This window comes from Alexandromys fortis, unplaced genomic scaffold (assembly GCF_014885135.2).
Source record: "Alexandromys fortis isolate MF-2015 unplaced genomic scaffold, M_Fortis_MF-2015_v1.1 scaffold_161, whole genome shotgun sequence".
Lineage (NCBI taxonomy): Eukaryota > Metazoa > Chordata > Mammalia > Rodentia > Cricetidae > Alexandromys > Alexandromys fortis.
In genome coordinates, this window is record NW_026068073.1 from 1457611 (window position 1) to 1478698 (window position 21088).

Below are 21088 nucleotides of genomic sequence, written 5' to 3' on the forward strand. Positions count from 1 at the left end.
TAGTCATCCATAATAGTCAAAGTTACAATAGTCATGTTAGGTTTTCTAGATATACAAAGATATATTTCAGATAGATAGGTATTCTTCAAAACATTCAAAGACACACAGGATATGGTATTTAAAACGTTTTAATAACTTAAACTTTTCATGATAGTGAGACATGTATACTCTTGGCAGCACCAGTGTACTCCAGAAAACATAATGGACATCAGAAAACTCTGTATGAAGTTTATTTTCTTTGTGGCAAAAGCTAGCATGTAGGCAAAGAAACTGCCCTTGCTTCAATTGCTGACAGTTCCTGTCTAAACTGAACCAGTAGGACACAAGAAAGCAACTTCCCAGCTTTGCTAAGACAAAGTAGGACAGTCCTTCAAATTCCCTTGCTTCACAGAAAAGTCTGTTAGATGTTCTTGACTTGTAGGCCAAAGACAGATGCCCCAATGTTACAGAGGAACTTTGGAGACAATCCAGGTGCCAATTGTTTCTGTCATTTCTCACATTTTTGGAAGTCACGTGCCTGCACTTCCTGCTTATTCAGGTAATAATATTATTTCCTTCTCAGGTCTTTGATGGAGTTGAAGACAAGATAGGTATGATAAAAAGGCAAATTAGATATAAAACATTAAACTCACCAAGATAGATAATTATATTTATTAATTTTGTCAAATACAAATAGACTAACTACTGTAACTATAATTCTTACTTGATAACTGTTTTGTCTGCAATTTTACTATGTTAAAGTTGAAGCCTTCCTTTTTGATTAGACAGAAAGGGGGAAGTGCTATGGGATAACCCTTCTGTATGCTGTGAATATATGTTGCTATAGGTCAAAAGCTGTTTTGGCCTATAGCAAGGCAGAACATAGCTAGGTGAGAAAGCCAAACTGAATACAGGAAGAAAGAAGGGCAGAGTTGGGAGACTCCAGTCAGCTACTCAAGAAGCAAGATGCCAGCATACCAGTAAAAGCCATGGCAATGTGGCACTACATAGATGAATAGAAATGGGTTAATTTAAATATAAGAGCTAGTTTGTAGTAAGTCTGAACTTATTGTATATTTATAAAATAAGTTATAGGCCAAACATTGTGTAATTAATATTAAGCCTCTGAGTGATTATTTAGAAGCGGCTGCAGGATGGGGAGGGACAGAGAAACCTTGGGTGTGTGTTGAGGGGATAACTTGGCAGAGTTTGGGTGGGAGTAGTTAGACTAATGGGTATAGGGAGGGTCTAATGTTTTCTGTTTCTCTATGGTTGGCTGAAGCTGGCTCAAGGTGCCTTTAAAAACTAGCCAGCAGGCTTTACCTCTGACCCTATTGAGGACCAGAGCCTGTAGACTCTCATCTCTTTTTTTTTGTGGGGTTTAGGTATCTGTGCATGTGTGTAATGTGTATGCATGTGTATATGCATGTTTGCATCTGTGGGGAAGATAAACTGTGGTGTGTATTTGTGCCTGAAATTAAGGTTGAGAATCTTCCTCCCTTCCTCCCTGCTTCACGTACTGAGGCACAAGCCTGTTGTTGAATCTGGTGCTCCCATCCTGGCTTGCCCTAGGGATTCCAATTCTGCTTCCCAAGTATTGGGATTACAAGTGGCCAACATCCTGGTCAGCTTCTACATGTTGTTAGGGATTCAAACTCAGTCCTCAAGTTTGCATAGCTAGAGATTTTTCAGTGCTGGGAGTGGTGACACAGACCTTTAAACCTAGCGCTAGGAGGTAGAGGCAGACAGAGCTCTCAAAGTTCTATTCCAACCAGTCTACATAGAGAGACAACTTCAAAACAACCATCTCCAAATAACAAACAGAGCTTTTGTTTATTCAGTCAACTCCCTAGCTCCCTAGCACCCTAGTGGTGTGTGTGTTTGTGATTGTGTGTGTGTGTTTGAAACAGGGTCTCACATAGCTCAGGCTGGCTTTAAATTTGCTATGTAGCTGAGGAAGACCTGAACTTCTGTTTCAGGCATTGTGCTGACCCAGGTCACCTGCAGGATATGCCCAGGGTCCTCTGGCTGCTACATAGTCTGCACACAGGTGCAAAGATCCCTTTAAGAGACAAGCTCCATCAACTCCTCCCTCTTTCTCTCTCTCTTTCTGCTGTCTCTTGAAGAAGCATGTCACTGTCGCTCTGTCTCTGTCTCTCCCTTTCCCTTCTCTTCCCAATAAATTTCCTTCCCATGGAAACTCTGTCTGATGGCATGTTTGACCCCCATCATGGGATCCATGGTCCTTCTGGGTCCTTGTGGTTTATTTTTTCTATCTTTGAATTTTTGTTTTGACTTTTAAATGTTATGAGTGCTTTGCCTGCGTGTATGTGCATTGTGAGCCTGTCTGATGCCTGCAGAGGTCAGGAAGCACTGGACACCCTGGAACTGGAGTAGCAGATGGCAGTGAGCTGGACCCAGACAGTTCTTTTAATTACTGAGCCATCTTTACACCCATTCATCCCCTACCTGTGCTTCTTTTAAAATCTGTTAACATTCCTGGGTCTGCCTCTGTGTGGCCGGAAGCCCCAGCCCTTTCTGGACTTCTCCTGAGTCTTCTCCTGAGGCGAGCAGTGAATTTGGGATCTTCCCTTCATCAGAAGCCTGACTTACTCTGTCAATTGGGAACCTTCCCAGCCCTGTCTATTGTGTGCTCACTGAACTGCCGTGGTTCACCTGGCTCGACCACTGGGCACAAGCCCAAGTCTGTCATGGGAAGTCTTGCAGCAGTGCTCCCAGAGTTCTTGTGGCCAGCTGGCATGGTGGCACATGCCTTTAAGCCAGCACTTGGGAGGCAGAAGTCAACAGTCCTGTGAGTTCCAGGACAGAAAGTACAGTGAGACCTGGTCTCAAACCAAACCCCACAGTGCCTGTGACAGCATCAGCCCAGTCTGTCTTGCTGTTATGTAGCCACTTACAACCAGCCCTGAGCTTCTGTGCTTCCTGGATTCTGCAGTCCTGATGGCAAGGACTCTACTAGGTTTGCCAATGGTTTTGGTGTGAGGGACCTGGTGTGGGTTTGCAGGAGGAAGGCCACAAAGAGGGAACATCCCTTCACCTTGATCACCTGGCTGACATTTTGATTTTTTACAAACCTCTGGAAATTATCTTCTATCCAAACATCATCACAGTCATGAGATTCAATTTTGATTGTTATCTCAGATCCATTCTTTCAAAGTTTCAAAGGTGCTGATTGCAGAGAGACATTTGATTCTGGGGGCTGCTAAGCTAAACCAACATATATATTTTAAAGATATCTTGACTTCAAAATTTGAGTCTACAAATATGTTACTTTGGAAAAGAGGTTCTGCTTTTGTTTCCACAAAAGATGAGAACCCGTGGATTCCTTCCAGACTAATGTGGTTTGATGGAACAAGACCCCCCTGAAAGATTACTGAAAACCCCTAAAATTACTTCACCCAACAAAAAGCAGGAAGCAGGTTGGACACAACAATGCCCAAATTCCATAAATATTGTTTATATGTAATGTATAATTAAGAAATACAGGTTAAGGGCTGGAGAGATGGCTCAGCCGTTAAAGGCTAGGCTCACAACCAAAAATATAAGAGTTCAGTTCCCAGCACCCACAGGTGTTTCTCCAGCCACCAAAAAGAAACAAACAAACAAAAACCCAAAAAACAAAACAACAACAACAAAAAAGAAATACAGGTTAAGAGATAGTCACCTATAATAGTCAAGCTTGTAGTCTTGTTAGTTCGGTTTTCTGGAAGTACAAAGATGTATTTCAGATGGATAAGTATTCTTTAAATCTTTCAAAGACCAACAGAATATGGCATTTAAAATGTTTTAAGAACTTAGGACTTTTCATGACATGAGACACATCTGCTCCTGGCAGCACCAATTACTTCAAGAGGATGATGGGCATCAAAGAGGCTCCTTATGGAGCTGGTAGCCATTTGGGCAAGAGACTGCTCTTGCCTGGATTGCTTGATGGCATGTTGTATGAACTGGACATTCAGGACCCACAGAAGAATGACTGTGAACTTGTCTAAAGGTGAGATGGTCCTTCAAGGTTCCTGCATCATGAAAGAACTGCCAGACATTCTGCAGGACACAGAAGAAATCAACTTTGTCAGTACAAGGCAAAACAGATCTTCAAATTTCCTGCTTCAAGGAAAACTCTGCCAGATACTATGGGCCTGTAGGCTGAAGATGGATGCTGGAATGTTACAGAAGAAATTTATGTGACTGTCCAGGTAGCAAGATATCTCTGTCACTTCTAGAGTTTTGGGACTTGCTTACAATGCACTTCTTGTTAACTTAAGTAATGTTATATCCTTCTGGGGTCTTTGATGGATAGTTATAGTTTTCCTTAGTTATGATAAAGTAGATATATTTATTGTAACTGTAATTCTTGTTGATACCTCTTTTGATATAAGTAATTTTACTATGTTAAAGTTAAAACCTTCCTTTTTATTTAGACAGAAAGGGGAGATGATGTTAGAAGTCTTGTATATGTCTTGCTTTTGTTGGTTAATAAAGAAGCTGTTTGGATCTATGGCAGGGCAGAATAGAGCAAGGCAGGAAAACTAAACTGAATGCTGGGAGAAAGTAGGTGGAGTCAGAGATGCATGTAGCTGCCAAAGGAGAAAGATGCCTACAGGAGCCTGCTGGAACCTTGCTGGTAGGCCACAACTTCATGGTGATGCACAGATTAATAGAGATGGGTTAATTTAAGATATAAGAGCTAGCTATCAATATGCCTAAGTAATTGGCCAAGCAGTGTTTTAATTAATATGGTTTCTCTGATTATTTCAGGTCTGAGCAGCTGGGAATGAACAGCCTCTGCCTGTGTCTGTATGTGGGTGGCTGTGCATGGGTGCTGAAGTCAGCAGCAGTGTCACACCCAGGGCCTCTCGCCACTTTATTTCTTTGATGTATGGCTTCTCACTGGCTTGAACTCACTGATAGGTCATGCTGGTCAGTCAATGAACTCCAGGGGTCCTCTTGCCTCTGCCTTCCCCAGAAGGGTTACAGAGGTGCATAAGCACACCTTTTCTTCCTTCTGGTTGGTTCTAGGAATGGAACTCACTTCCTCATGTGCAAGGCATTTGCTTCACCAAGTGAGCCATGGCCACAGCTGCTTGTTTTTTAAGATGGGGGTCTCAGGTAGCCCCAGCTGGCCTCAAACTTGCTATGTAGATGAGGATGACCTTGAGTTTCTGATCCTCCTGCCTGTACATCCCAAGTGCTGGGATTATAGGCGTTCACCAGAAAAGCTGGTTTTATGCAGTACTGGGGGTTGAATGAAGGACTTTGTGTGTTCCTCTCTTATTTAGATCTCTTGAACTTATTTAATGTAATACCAACCACTGTAAAATTAACATGTTGGTGGTATTTGGTGCCCTCAACTCTGTCTAGACCCACAGAGAGCCCTGTGCCCTCAGTCCCAGTATTATCCAGCCCTGGCAAGTCTTTCTATCCCTGTGGATGGACTTTCCCTTCATGTTATGACTTCCTACATCTGGCTCTTCTGGCCTCATGCAGCCAGGGTCAGCCATGACACTGTGGGTGAGGACTCCACTCCTCTTATTAATAATAAAGAGTATTATTCCTTTCAGTGCTGAAGAACTAAAGTCAGGTCTTTGGGCCTGTAAGCCATCTCTTCAGCTCCACCTGATACCGTGTGTGTGTGTGTGTGTGTGTGTGTGTGTGTGTGTGTGTGTGTGTGAGAGAGAGAGAGAGAGAGAGAGAGAGAGAGAGAGAGAGAGAGAGAGAGAGGTGGAGATCAGAGGACAACATTTCACTTCCTGACAGTGTCTCTTGCTCACTGCTGTCTACACCGGCTAGCTGGCCCCTGAGTTTCTGAGCTTCTGCTGCCTGCACCTGCACCCCGCCACAGGAGAGCTGGGATTGCAGATGTGTGCTACCGTGTCTGGCTTTACACGGGCTCTGCAAATCCAAGCTCAGCTCGTGAGGTGTGTGTGGCAAGTGCTTCACTTAAGGGGCTGTCTTCCTGACACCTACCTCAGGATCTTGACATCGCTGTTACTGCGGTCATAATGTCTACACACATCAACTCCTGACGTAAGGCTGTGTCAGTGCCCCAACCCAGTTTTCCAGGTGACTGTTGGAGGTCACATGTTAGTGTCTTGGATGCCTGCAGTTGGCCTGTAGCACATGTTCTTTGGGCCGGCTTTCCCTGTGTATATATATCCCAGCACCCAGGAGGCTGAAGCAGGAGGATCGGGACTTGGAAGATCACCCTCAGCCACACAGTGAGTCTGAGCCAGCCTGGACTAAAAGAAGCAAACACCTATTGCTGGGGATTTCAGGGAGGGTCAATAATCTGAGAAGCCCTCAGTGGGTTTTAGGACACCTGCTCATCCTGACTTCACTGGAGATGGAGATCAGTCCAAAAGCCTCAGAAGTGGTGAAAACTGATTTTCAAATACTTAGATGACAGGCTTAAGGGGTTTGAGTGTTCCACACAGGAAATAAATGTGGATAAGAACCACTGAGTAAGTTAGGGACAACGCGGATGCTCACCCACAATAGAGAGAACACACAGATGTGGCAAGTCCATTCAGAGGAATATAATACCGCTGCCGAAAGAGCCATGTGCTGGTATGTGCTATACAAGCTGACTCTTGGCAGCACAGGGCTGAGCAGGACAAAATGACACCCTCATGTACTGTCAGGAACCACCAGCAATATCCTGACCAGGCTGTGTTCAGAGAGGAGTCAGACTGGGTTGGGAGAAGAGTGCCTTGTTCTGAGAGGGTTCTCTCTATCCCCTGGGAATGGCAACTTGGGGTGCAAGGGTTCTCTGTGGGTGATGTCAATGTTCTCTTATGGTAGTGGTGATTGTGTACGTGCACAGGGACATTGAACTGTAGTGTAAGCAGGGTAAATGGGCTGTTGATGTATGCTGAACCTCAGCACAGCCGTTAGTGTGGAATCCCTTCCCCAGCTGAAATAACAGCAATAGAGGGGTAGGCTCAGACCCAGGCCTTCTCCCACCCCCTTTTGTTGCATGAAACATTAAAAAAACCCAAAGACAGACATTGGGGTTCAACCTGAAGATCAGAAAAGCAAAGCAGCCAACCACTAGAGAGACCTTTTACTTCTACCAAATCTTTAGACCCCATGTGTGAGAGCCTGTCTCCATGAATCCTCAGACTCCACACTCCACTGAGTTCCTGTCTCTTCCCTTTATATTCCTCTCTCTGCCATATCGCTCCTGTCCCCACCTCCCTAGTGCTGGGATTAAAGGCATGTGAGCTCTTTTAGACATATTTAATCTTGTGTAGTACAGGATGGCCTTCAACTCACAGAGATCCATATGCCTGTCTCCCAAGTGCCGGCACTAAAGGTGTGCACCACCACTGCCTGGCCTGTATGGCTGCTTTGTCCTCTGATCTTCAGGCAAACTTTACTGAAACACAAATAATAAAGCAACACGCCCTTTCTCTCTATCTCATGCTCACTCTTGCTCTGTGTTTGTCTCTGCCTCTATCCCTGATTCATTCTCTACCCCAGCTGGATCATGGAACTGCGTGGGAATACCCCACAGCTGGAAATCCAGCAAGAGCAGACTCTGCAGCAACTATGCTGCCGACAGCCAGCCCCCTACCCACTGCCCCCCCCACTGAGCTGGGGCCTGAGGACCAAATCTTCTCCTGGTCCTGGGTTCTCGAACCCGGGGTCTAGAGCTGCCCCAGGTGAAAGCTAGGAACTTGGGATGGTTCATCTAGGAGGCAGGGAACTGATTGGGTTTCCTGAATATCCCCCTAGAGCTGTCTGTACTGGGTGAGTGACCTGAAGGAGGACTTGGTTTGGGGAGAACATTGTGTGTGGGGTGGGGGGATAGGGAGATACAACACACTGAATCGCACAGCAGCAAGGAGGCCTAGAGCACCAAGCTCCCAAAGCCATGCTTAGACCACCAGGCAGCTTGGGTTGGGGACCCAGTGAGTGACTCACCCACCCCCAGCTTCCACTTCTGGGAGGGATGTTATACCCAGAGAGAAGACCCTGGCCTGCCTGGAGCCAGTTCCCTGTCTTCATTGCAGATCCCCCAGAGGACCTGAGAGTGATTGCTTCCCAAGCAAACAGGACAGGTAGAAAGGACGGACAGAGGAAGCTGGATATCTGGGTGGCGATGGGAGGCATCCCGGTTGATGGATCTCATGGTGACTCTGCCTCCTGTCCTCCCCAGTATTGGAAATCCTCAGGAACGGCACCTCCCTCCCGGTCCTGGAGGGCCAAAGCCGTGTCTAGTCTGTGTCACCCATAGCAACCCCCCAGCCAATCTGAGCTGGACCGGGGTGGCACAGACTCTGATCCCGGCCCAGTCTTCAGAGCCTGGGAAGCTGGAGCTGCCTCTGGTCCAAAAGGAACATGAAGGAGAATTCACCTGTGCTGCACAGAACCCACTGGGTGCTCAGCGCATCTCTCTGAGCCTCTCTGTGCACTGTGAGTGGGGAAAGGGACACCTGGGACCTGTGATGAGGGGCCCCCTGCTGACCCTTCTCTTCCTTCTCCACAGCCCCCCCACAGATGCCCAGATCATCCTGCTCCTGGGAAGCTGAGGGTCTCCACTGCAGCTGCTCCTCCAGAGCCTGGCCCGTCCCCTTGCTGCCTGCCCCGCCCCCTCGCTGCGCTGGCGACTGCGGGAGAGGCTGCTGGAGGGGAATAGCAGCAGTCTCTCTCCAGGTGTATTCTTGGCTGCCCTGGAACTTGCTCTTTATGTCAGGCTGGCCTAGAACTCAGATCTGCCGGCCTCTGCCTCCCACGTAAGGAGCCTCTTAACACTGCTTTCATTTCTTCTTATTTTGGAAAGTATACATAAGTAAGACAGGCTTTCCTCCAGGGCTTATGTAGAAACCCAGTAATTTTTGGTGCCTTTTTTGTTACCATCTGAATGGGATGTGTGTGCCGAGCACTTATATGTTGGTAGCTTGATTTCCTGGGTGGTGGCACTGGGTGTGGACTTTTAAAGGGTGAAGCCCAGTGCTTGGAGAGTGGGCGACTGCTAATGGCACCTCAGAAGACATTCTTGCTGCTCCACAGGAATGGATCAGCTCTCCAGACTCAGCTTTTTTTCTTTCTTTTTTTTTTTTTTTAAAAAAGATTTATTTACTTACTGTGTATACATTGTTCTACCTGCACACCAGGAGAGGGCAACAGATCTTATTATAGATGGTTGTGAGCCACTATGTGGTTGCTGGGAATTGAACTCAGGACCTCTGGAAGAGCAGCCAATGCTTTTAACCTCTGAGCCACCTCTCCAGCCCTCAGCTTTTTCTTCAAATGAGCAAGATTTGAGCCAGTGGATCGGAGTGACCCCAAGTGAGAGGCAGGACCAGAGGTCCGGAGCTGCATGTTGAGGTGGGTCACCGATGGCGCAGAAAAGAAGCGATAGAGATAGGCTGGGGTAACGCAGAGATTTCAGACAGAGGAACGGACAAACAGCACCCCAGTACAGAGTCCCAGGGTAACCCAGAGATTTCAGACAGAGGAACGGACAAACAGCACCCCAGTACGGGGTCCCAGGTAACATGTCTTCAGTACCTAGGAACAAGGGAAGTGGGCTGGTGGTGCAGCCTGCACAGCCAGGGGCTTCCCTGCTAGAGGAGTCTACTGGCTTCATGGTCTCCCAGTCATAGTGAGTGTGAACTTGAGACGCAGTGTTGACCACCACAGGGGCAGACTGCCACACTGAGAGAAGGCTCCAGAAGTCTGAGCTTCCTGCTCTGCCACAGCATGCTCCTGTTTCTTCCTACTTCAAATGTTTTCTGTTTCCTTAGCCATTGGGCGGGAAGGAGTCTGACAGACACCCTCTCAGAGGAGTAGACACTACATTAAAAAATACATGCTTCTGTGCTGGGTGGTGGCCGCAGTGGCGGCGGTGGCACACCTTCAATCCCAGCACTCAGACAGCAGAGGCAGGCTGTCTGAGTTCAAGGCCAGCCTGGTCTACAAAGTTTTAAGACAGCAGCAGGGCTACACAGAGAAGCCCTGTCTTGAAAAACACCCCTCCCTACCAACCCATGCTTCCAAAAGCTTGTTCAGAGAGCATGAGGGAGTGAGTCACAGGCAATCCTGGGAGCCGGAAGGGCCTAGGGTGGGCTGACGCAAGAACTAACAGCTGGAGAGCAGGCCATGGCTATGGGGTGTGTGTTGCCAGCATTTCTGGTCTAGGAGCGTGAGGCCCAAAGGGCTCTGGAGAGAATCTGCTCCTGGTAGACCTGTGCTCACCTGAGATCTGGTCAAGGTTGTGGGAAGAATGGCAGTCTGATGTGGGAGTGTCATATATCAATCTGTTGATTTCATTAGTTGAGCAATAAAGAAACTGCTTGGTCCTGATAGGTTAAAACATAGGTGGGAGGAGTAAACAGAACAGAATGCTGGGAGGAAGAGGAAGTGAGGTAAGACTCCTCAGACAGACTCCATAGCTCCTCTCAGAGACACACACGATGAAGCTCAGACCCAGGATGGACGTAGGCTAGAATCTTCCCAGTAAGCACACCTTGGGGTGCTACATACCTTATTAGAAATGGGCTAGTCCAGGTGCGAGAATTAGCCTAGAAGAGGCTAGATAGAAATGGGCCAAGCAGTGTTTAAATGAATACAGTTTGTGTGTTGTTATTTCAGGCATAAGCTAGCCAGGCGGCCGGGGTGCTGGGGATGCAGCCCTGCCGCTCATATTACTACAGCAGTCAACACTTGCCACAAGGGAAGCAATAGAAAGATGGTGGTGTTTGAATAACCTCTGACCCCCTCACCTTTGCTCTGTCAGTGCCGACACAGATGGAGACAGGCAAGGGAGCAGCTTTGATGGTGACAGTTGTGATTGCCATTTCTTGTAGTTTTGTTTCTTTTCTCTTTGGGGGCCTACAACCTAGCTCCCAAATAAATACATGAAGACTTATCCTTACTTATGAATGCCTGGCCTTGGTTTGGCTTGTTTCTAGCCAGCTTTTGCCTCTAGGCTTTTTACCTTTATTATGTATATTCCTCTTTCCTTCATACTCTGTGCCTGGCTATGTGGCTGTGTGGCTGTGTGACTGTGTAGCTGTGTGATTGTGTGACTGTGTAGCTGTGTGACTGTGTGGCTGTGTGACTGTGTGGCTGTGTGACTGTGTAGCTGTGTGGCTGTGTGACTGTGTGGCTATGTGGCTGATTGTGTGACTGTGTGACTGTGTGGCTGTGTGACTGGTTGTGTGTGTGGCTGGCTGTGTGACTGTGTGACTTTGTGGCTATGTGACTGTTCGGCTGTAACTTAACCATCATTTTACTTTCACAGGATCCCATAGAAAGAACATCATCCCCATGACAGTTGGAAGTAATTCTAGAAGACCATGTCCCCTCTCCCAACAAAGTTTGTCTTCAGGGTTAGGGACATCATTTAGGGATTGATTATAATTGGTATAGGGTTGGGGGTTGGGGCGAAATTTTGTAGGCTCAGAGTTCTCTTTGAAAAAAAAGGGGGGGAAATTGGATGGGATAACAGATTAGTGTGAGTTTACCCACACTAATAATAATAGTGAGTAATAGAGTGAATACTTGTGAGCTATTATTTATAGGCAATTTACATTGGTATAGATTCTTGTATATTGATACAAACTTAAATTATATTGAATATGTTCTGATTTCATCTACAATATTTGTATATTTAGGTAAGGTTATTTTGTCATATTGTATGCATGCATGCTTCTAACTTTGCTTAAGACATTTTGTATATTGATACAATTTTAGGATATATTTATAATATTGCAATGTACATTTCTACCTCTGATCAAGAGACATATACATTGTTTAAATTTTGAGGTCATTGTCCTCACTTGTTGCACAGTTGTTAGGATTGTTTAATATTCTAATATGAAGTCTTAGTCTTTAAGTTATATAGGTATTAAGAATTATAGATCAATAGTATCATTTATGTTTGTCATAGTTAGACTAATCAGGTTCTTTAAATACATAGAGATTGTATTCTGCATAAATAGGCAATCTTTAACCACTTCAAAGAACTGTAGAAGTTGGTATTTAAATAACTTAGGGTTCTGTTGAAGTGAGACAGATTGCTCCTGGCAGCACCAATCTATTCCCAAGGGAATGTTGAGCACTGAAGACACTCCACTCGGAGTTTATTTTCTTATTGGCAAAACTGGCCTTTCAGCAAGGACTGACAATGCCTCAACCACTGACGAGGTACATGATATCTGGAAATGGATAAGCAGGACTGTCAAATCTTGCCAAGACAGGATAAGACGGTTTTGAAAATTTTCTTGCCTCTGAAAATGGTCTGTCTGTTACTCTAGGCCTTAAACAAAGCTGGTTGCTCCAACATTGAAAATGAGACTTTGGGTGATTGCCCAGATAGCCAGTTGTCTCTCATTTTTTGGACATTTTGGAAGTTGCTTGATTGCACTTCCTGCTTACTCAAGTAATATTATTTCCCTTCTCAGATCTTCGATGGGGTTGAAGACTAGATAGTTGTAGTTACTTTCCTCTCATGACTTGGCCAAGTTATTATACAAGACTCAAACTCATTAGGATAGGGTAATTATTGAAACATTTGTCATGTTTCTTGCTTGATATATTTGTTCTTATTGTATATAATTTTGTATTTGGCTTAGAACTCTCTTATTTAAACAAAATGGGGAGGTGCTGTAGGAATTCCTACCATCAGTAGCCTTTAAGTTACCTGCCCACTTGGGCATGGCCTCTTATACTATTTTTCTGATGTAAAGTGAGCTTCCGGCCTCTTTTCCAGCTGCAAGATTCGGTTGCTGTTCCCCATTCCAGCATAGGATTGTGATCTGTGAATCTACCCCTAAATAAATAACCCTCAGTTATACGCAATTCTGAGGTACTGTGGGTTTTTTTAAGCGTCCTTCTTCATGTGGCTGGCCCTTGGTGTCCTCCTCTCTTCCTTTTCTTGCTCCTCACTCTTCTCATTCCTTGCTCTTGAGCCTAAATTTCTCCTATTTATTATCTCTGATTGGCAGTCCCACCTATCTCTTTCTCTCTCCTGCCCACCTATTGGCCGTTCATCTCTTTATTAGACCAATCAAATGTTTTAGACAGGCAAAGTAACACAGCTTCAGAGTTAACCAAATGCCACATAAAAGATAATGTCTTTGCATCATTAAACAAATGTTCCACAGAATAAATGAATGTGACCCATCTTAAACTAATACTCCATAAAAAAAAAAAAACCTCTTATTTAAGTACCTTGTGGGGAGGATATTTTTATTTTTAATTAATGCTCCCCCCCCTTTTTTTGAGACAGGGTTTCTCTGCCTTAGCTATCCTGGAACTCAGTTTGTAAACCAGGCTGCCCTGAAACTCAGAGATCTACCTGCCTTTGCTTCCTAAGTGCTGGGATTAAAGGTGTGCATCACCACACCCAGCTCAATTTTTTCTTTTTGTTTCCTTTTTGCGACTGTTCAAGTGTTATGATCTGGCTGCCCTCACTCCCCCTGACCAACAGCTAAACTTCCTTGTAATCAACAAGGATGTTTGTGTTCCTTCTGGTCTGTGGTTTTCTGCAGAAGCATTCCCAGTACAAGATGCCCTGATCTTGATCTCTAGCTGCTCAGCAGGTCTCTGGCCTAAAGGTATAAAAGCTAATCACAGCAGAGTGTGCAGGGTGTTACCCCCTGAAAGGCAACACCCAAGACACTCTCCAGAGAAGGCCACCGACCAAGAAGTCCTTCACGTACATGAGGGAAAAGTACCTGAAGTGACTTAAAAGTCTCAACATGAAACATGCAGAAAAAGCCCCGAAAGTCCATAATTCTACAGTAACAGATTCCAAAGATATTGAAGGAGATGACAACCCAGACGAGAAATTTTGTACAGTGATGTTTTCAGAAGCTTAGCAGGAAAAAAAAATACTCACCAGTTGTAGTGGCACCTGCTGATAGAAATTTTCTGAAGGAGGCAGAGGCAGGAGGATCATGAGTTTAAGGTCAACCTGGGCTACACATTTAAAAATAAACAAAACAAAACAAAACTGGGTGGTAGAAGTGCACACCTTTAATCCCAGCTCACAGGAGGCAGAGGCAGGAGAATCTCTGTGAGTTCTAGGTCAGCCTGGTCTATAGAGCTAGTTCCAGGACAGGCTCCAAAACTAGAGAGAAACCCTGTCTTGAAAAAAACAAATGAACAAACAAAAACCCAACCCCCCCCCAAAAAAAAAACCCACCACCAAAAAACCAAAAAGCAAAAAAAAAAAAGTACTCAATAGATTCTAAAAGAATACAGATAATTAGTTGAAGGAGGCGAGGATTTATTTTTTATTTCACTAACAGTTCCATATAATAGTATATCACCAAAGCACTGAGGGCTGGGTGGTGGCACATGCCTTTAATCCCAGCACTTGGGAGGCAGAGGCAGGAGTCTCTCTGTGAGTTCAAGGCCAACCTGGTCTACAGAGTGAATTCCAGGACAGCAAGAGCTACAGAGGGACCTTGTCTCAAAAAGCAACAAAGGAAGGAAGGAGGGAAGGAAGGAAGGAGGAAAGGAGGTGTCACGAGCCATTTCCCCCTATCATTACAGGAACCATCACCCTGGGGAGTCTGCAGGGAACCTCACACCCATAATTATGTTCTATTGACAGAATCTGCCCCCCACCCAATTAACTGTTAATCTGTTAGCAGAACACGCCTCACATTCCAGCTATCCAGGGAACCAGGTGTGGCAACTCGTGACCTCTTGGCCTACTTGAGGAACCTGAATCACGTGATCTGGAAGACGCGGCAAGAATCCAGTTTCCCTGCCCCTCAAAGTCCTCATCCCAGGCCTATATAAACAGCAACCATGACCCTAATAAACCGGAGGCTTTGACAAATCTGCTTGGCCTCCTTCTTCTGTCTTAGCTCATTCCCTTCCAGGTAGCGCCCCTCCGTGACCCTGGAATAACTAGCTGCAGGGTGGGTTACAACCCCTAGACTAGTGACCCACCCAAGGCAGCAACAAGGAGGAAAGAGAATTCTCTGGTAGGTGGTGCAGCCTTGCAGGAGGATGCATGTGACAGGTGGGCTTTGAGACTGAAAAGCTGGGCCTACTTTCAGTTTGCTCCTACTTCATGCTAGGGTTCAAGATGTGAGCTCTCAGCTTCCTGATCCTGCTGTCCTGTCTGCTGCTTGTTGCCAAGCTGTCCCCACCATTGTGGACTCAAACTCTCTAGAGCCATAAACACAAATGAACTTGCTTCTAAATTGTCCTCATCATGGGTGAGGTCCTTGTGCTCACAGATAAACACCAAGAGAACCAGGAGATTAAACACAGAGGATTGCCCCTTCAGAGGGAGGGATGTGTAACCTATTACCTGCCTAGAAGGCTGGAAGCAGATGTAGTTAACAGCCTGGTGACCTCTGTGCTCTCTCTCTGTGGCTGTGATCTCATGGATCCTCACCCAGACCTTTATCATAAGCACGCCAATCTCCAGAGCTTATTTTTATGAAAGGTGTCACATTTAGCCAATCTGTAGCACAAAAGAGTTTTGATCTGGTCATGTCTGAAATTTCATGGTGCATAATGAGTTAATTATCACCAGGAAACTTTCACCAAATTGTGCTGTGCTTAAATATTCCTAAAATAAACTGCTCAGGGTCAGACATGCAAAGTTTGAACCAGCAGTAGCTACTGAGTCGTGCTGCACCAAGCTACTGCCTTGCCTCCTGAGGGTCATTTTGCTGGCCACAGTCGCTGCAGACTCACACAGTCTGAGTGTTTCATCCCAGCCACGGAACAGTGCCTAGAACAATGTGTGTGTGTGTGTAACACGAAAGGGCCCTGCTTGTTGGGATTTCTGTCCTACCTGGTACCCCACAGCCAGCAAGCCCGAAAGAAAATCACACAGAGATCTCTAATTTTTTTTTAAAGAGGAGGAAGTTGATTCCTCCCAGTCCTGTGCAGACCACTGAGGAAGCAGGATGACCTGCCAGCTGAAAAAGGTACTGAGCCACATGGCTAACATAGATCAGAATAATGGGTTAATATAAGTTACAAGAGCTAATAAGTAGCCTGACCTAATGGGCCAATCAGCTTTATCTAACTTATGGAGATCTCTGTGTGATTTTCTTAGGGGCTAAACAGTTGTGGGAACCAGGCAGGACAGAAAACTCCAACAAGCAGGCCCCCTTCATGTTACAAATGGTGCCCACGTGGATAACTGCATCCACAGAAAACCTGAGAAAGCTTGGGAAAGACTAGAGTAAAGCACTTTGGTTGTCAGCTGTAGCAGGAAAAAAGCTACACTGTTTTAAAATGCCGGCTTTCTGGGTCATCCTGCCAGGGAAAACTCTGACTCTTTCAAGCAGGTGGTCCCGACTATGGAGCTATGAACACACTATTGCAGCTCGCTTCCTGGTAAGGACCTTGAAACGCCATAGAGTTGTGGCAAAAAAACTTCTCCATATTCCTTAGCAAATTAAAGACCCATGTGGTCAGAAAAAGAGAGATATACAGTAAAGAGAGATTCAAAGAGGAAGAAAACCTCTAAATGGTTTATAGTGTGTTAAAAATATATACAGGCTAAAGGTTAAAGTTCTCAGAGTAGAAAGAAAGAGAGAAAGAAAGAAAGAAAGAAAGAAAGAAAGAAAGAAAAGAAGGAAAGGAAGGAAGAAAGGAAGAAAGAAAGAGAATAGCTGGTTGTGGTGGTGCAGGACAGTAGGATTTACTTGGGAGGCAGAGACAGACAGATCTCTGTGAGTTCAAGGATAGCCTGGTCTACAGAGGGAGTTCCAGGACAAACATACACAGAGAACCTGTCTCAAAAAGCCAAAAGTTAAAAGTAAAAATAAAAGAAATAGAGGTTAAAATAAAGCAATGTAAAGATGGAAAACACACAAAGAATCTTGATACTGTATGCTATTATGCTTTCTTTAAATTGTTTGAATGCTGAGGAAGGAGCAACAGCTGCTAAAAGATATTTGCTTATAAATGCTGCAGAATTAATCCAAGATAGGTATTTTGAAAATACCTTGACTTCAAAATTGAAGTCAAAAGGTATGTTACTTTGGAGAAGAGAGTTTGCTTTTGTTTCCACAGAAAACGAGAGGCTCTGGATTTATTCAGAGTTAAGAAAAATCAACTTTGATCAAAGAAGACCACCTGAGAAATCTCCGGCAGGAATAGATGGCCCAGATGTCTGAGTTCTTCATCCAGAACAGGTTCAAGACTGCTGCCTGAGATGATCAAGACTCACAGGATACTTCAATCAGGACTTGATAATAACTCTAAATTTTCTTTAGGTCTCCTTAAGATTATCAGCACCCCCAACCAGCTGGAAGTAGCCTGGAATACTATGCCCACATCCAAAAAATGGACTATGGATATTTTCCTTTGTTTTTTTTTTTGTTTGTTTGTTTTTTGTTTTTTAAAGAGGGGGAAGTGGTGCGGGAGAATTGTCTATATTCTGTCAATCATGGTTTAAATAAACGCTGCTGACCAGGCAGGAAGTATAGGTGAGAAAATCAAACAGGAAGTAGAAATGATGCAAGGAGAACAGGAGAATTCTGGGAAGGAGGAAGCTGATTCCTCCCACTCCTGCCCAGACTCTGAAGAAGCAGGATGTGACCTGCCCCACTGGATAAGGTACTGGGCCTTATGGCAAAAATAGATCAGAATAATGGGTTAATATAAGTGATAAGGGTTATTAAGAAGCCTGAGCTAATGGGCCAATCAGCTTTATAACCTTTAGAGATCTCTGTGTGATTTTCTTTGGGGCTTGCCGGCTGTGGGGTACTGGGCAGGACAGAAATCCCAACAAGCAGGTCCCATTTGTGTTACATATGTGTGTGTGTGTGTGTGCAAGCGAGTGCAGGTGCTTATGAAGGCCAGGGAGGGGACCAGGAGCTGGGTACAGATACTTGTGAGCAATGAGCCTGCAAAGGCAGTATACACTCTTAACTGCTGGGCCCTCTCTCCAGCCTTGAGGTAAGAATTTTGAAAAAGAGGCAAATAAAAACATTGGAAACAAAAATTCAAGACATAAAATCTTGGGAGGCTGAGGCAGAAGGGCTGCTCTGAGTTCTAGGCCATCCTATGCTGCACACACAGACCATGCCTCAAAAGACAAAATATAAACAAACTCTCCAGTTTAGTGCCTCAGAATGGACTAAGTCAAGCAGAAGGAATATCAGAGTATGAAGAGATGTCTGATTAAATATCACATGCAGACAAAGAAAAACAAGAATTTTCCAGGTATGCCGATTCACATCTCCCATCCACAGAAGGCTATGAGCTCAGCCTGGTCTACATAGCGAGTTCCAGGACAGTTAGTAATATATAGTAAGATCCTGTCTTACCTCTCCCAAGCCAACATACAAAAAACCCAAACTGGATTCTGTTTTTTTTTTTTTTTTTTTTTTTTTTTTTTGGTTTTTCGAGACAGGGTTTCTCTGTGGTTTTGGAGCCTGTCCTGGAACTAGCTCTTGTAGACCAGGCTGGTCTCGAACTCACAGCGATCCACCTGCCTCTGCCTCCCGAGTGCTGGGATTAAAGGCGTGCGCCACCACCGCCCAGCTGGATTCTGTTTTTTAATTTTTTTCCAAGACAGGATTTCTCTGTGTAGCTCTGATTGTCACGGAACTCACTCTGTAGACCAGGCTGGCCTCGAACTCTGCCTGCCTCTGCCTCCCGAATGCTGGGATTAAAGATGTTAGCCATCACCTCCCAGCTCAAAAATGGATTCTGAATAGAACACAGAACCCCCAGGCACTGTTAGAAAGATCAGAGTGCAGTGGGATTCCAGCTCTCCTCACTTAGAGCAGCAATCCAGAAACCAAAAGCAAAGCTGAATCACCATGTGGTTGCTGGGAATTGAACTCAGGACCTCTGGAAGAACAGGCAGTGCTCTTAACCTCTGAGCCATCTCTCCAGCTGAGCAGAACACTCCACACCGGCGGAGATATAAAATATGATACTTTTCACTACTGTTGGTGGAATTGTATAGTTGGGAAGCAACTATGCAAACCAGGAAACAAACAAAATGACTGACAAATCCTGACACAGTGAAGGAAATGAAGTCATCAGACCAGGAGATTCCCACAACCCATGTTTATTGCAACACCAGTCACAATGTGCAATTTAGTCAGTCAGTCAGTTTAGTCAGTCACAAGTTGACATCAGTCAGATGCAGAAATAAAGAAAATGTGGGCCAGGTGGCAGAGGCGCACACCTTTAATCCCAGCACTCAGTAGGAAGAGGGAAGAGATCTCTGTGAGTTCAAGGCTAGCCTGATCTACAGAGTGAGTTCCAAAACAGCCAGGACTGCTGTCTGTCTGTCTCTGTCTCTGTCTCTCTCTCACACACACCCCACTGGAATATTATTCATCCATGAATATGAATGAAACCACAACCTCATTGCTGGAGAATACTTGGAACAGAAAGATACCATGTTAAGAAAAAAAAAAAAAGCCAGACACAGAGAGACAGATACATACATTCTCTCAAGTGAGGGACTGTTATGTGTTGGAACGCAGACTCAAGGCAGGGGAAGTGAAAAGAGAGAGAGTGGGGGTAGTAGAAGGAGCATGATCAATGCATAGCAGGTGTATGAAAATGTCCCAATTAGTTTATCCCTAAAAAAGGTCAAAAGCAGGGCTGGAGAGCTGGCTCAGAGGTTAAGAACACTGGCTGTTCTTCCAGAGGTCCTGAGTTCAATTCCCAGCAGTCACATTGTGGTTCCCTCCCTTCCTCCCTTCCTATCTTTAGTGATGTGGAATGTACCCAGGCAGGTGGTCTACTGTGAGCTACATCCCCAGCTTGTCCCCTCCCTTTTCTTTTTAAAATGTTTTCTACTTCCTGAGTCTTAAGGAGCCTTAGTTCTTGAGTCTTAACAAGAACAAGCAAGCAGACTACACAGCAAGCATTCGGCCTGCAGGCCTGTGCAGCACACCAAGGCAGAGACCCAGGATGAATACAATGAGAAAGCTAGAGGATATCAGACCCTTCTCTGTGTCTCTTGGTCTACCTTGTTCATTCCACAGGACAGACTGCAATCGCTGCGAAGGAGCCAGAAGAAACCCTTCTTCCTCAGTTGTCTACACCGTGTACATGGTCTTTGGTCATAGTGATGGAAAGTTAACTAGTACACCATACGGTTTTCTCTCCAACATGCTCCTGCCATTGTGATGAGTGTCCCCCCCCCCCACTGTGAGGGGCTAGGGCTGAGGCTCAGGGTTCGAGCCCTGTCTCGAATCCCCCAGTGAAGAGAACAAGTTGGGGGCTGAAGAAATAACTCAGGAGTTGAAAGTGCTTCTGCTGTTGTGGTGAACCCAACTTTTGTTCCTAGCACCCATACTGGGCTCCTCAAAACCCCCTCGGATGCCAGCTCCAGGGGATCTGATCTTTGCTGGTATATGAATTCACACACAGTATCCATACTGACATATATATACATAATAAAATAAACCTTAAAAAATGGGTGTGGCAGATGTACAGGTGTGTTTCAGCCTGGGAGGCCAGCTCCAAGAATTGCACCCAGGGGAGCAAAAAGAAAGCTTTCTCAGATCAGTGAGGGACTGAGGAAATATTTCTTCTCTATCTTTGGGCTAGACTTTTTCTATCTGAGGGTAAATAAAGAAACATACAATTTCTGATGATAACTTAAGAAAAAAGAAACAAGCACACACTTTCCTGATGGTAACCTTCTCTTTTACTTCAATTTAAATACTTTCTTGACCATTTCTCTGCAGTTACATCTCTTTACATAGTTACAGCTCTCTTTACTGCCTCTCTGCCCTGCACACCATCCCTTTCCCCATCCACCTTCCGCATCTCCACAGCCACACGTCTCCAGTTACATCTGTCTCAGTTGCCAACTCGGCCATGTCTCTCATCTCGCTTCCTCCCTCACACTTGCCTCTCTGCTCATTTAGCTACACCCCTAAGCGCACACGCGCGTGTACACATACACACACAGACGCACACACACCTCTGCCCAGCGCTTTACACAGCACTTCTCCGCACAGCTCCACATACCTCCTCTCTCAGCCAAACTCTGGACAATTACATTACGTTTTCGGGGCCTGACCCATTCTCACAAGATAAATCACAATTTTTCTCAGGCCAGGGAGGTCACAATGACTGGCCAGTGAGTAACACTTGGCTGTGTACAAAGCTCTTT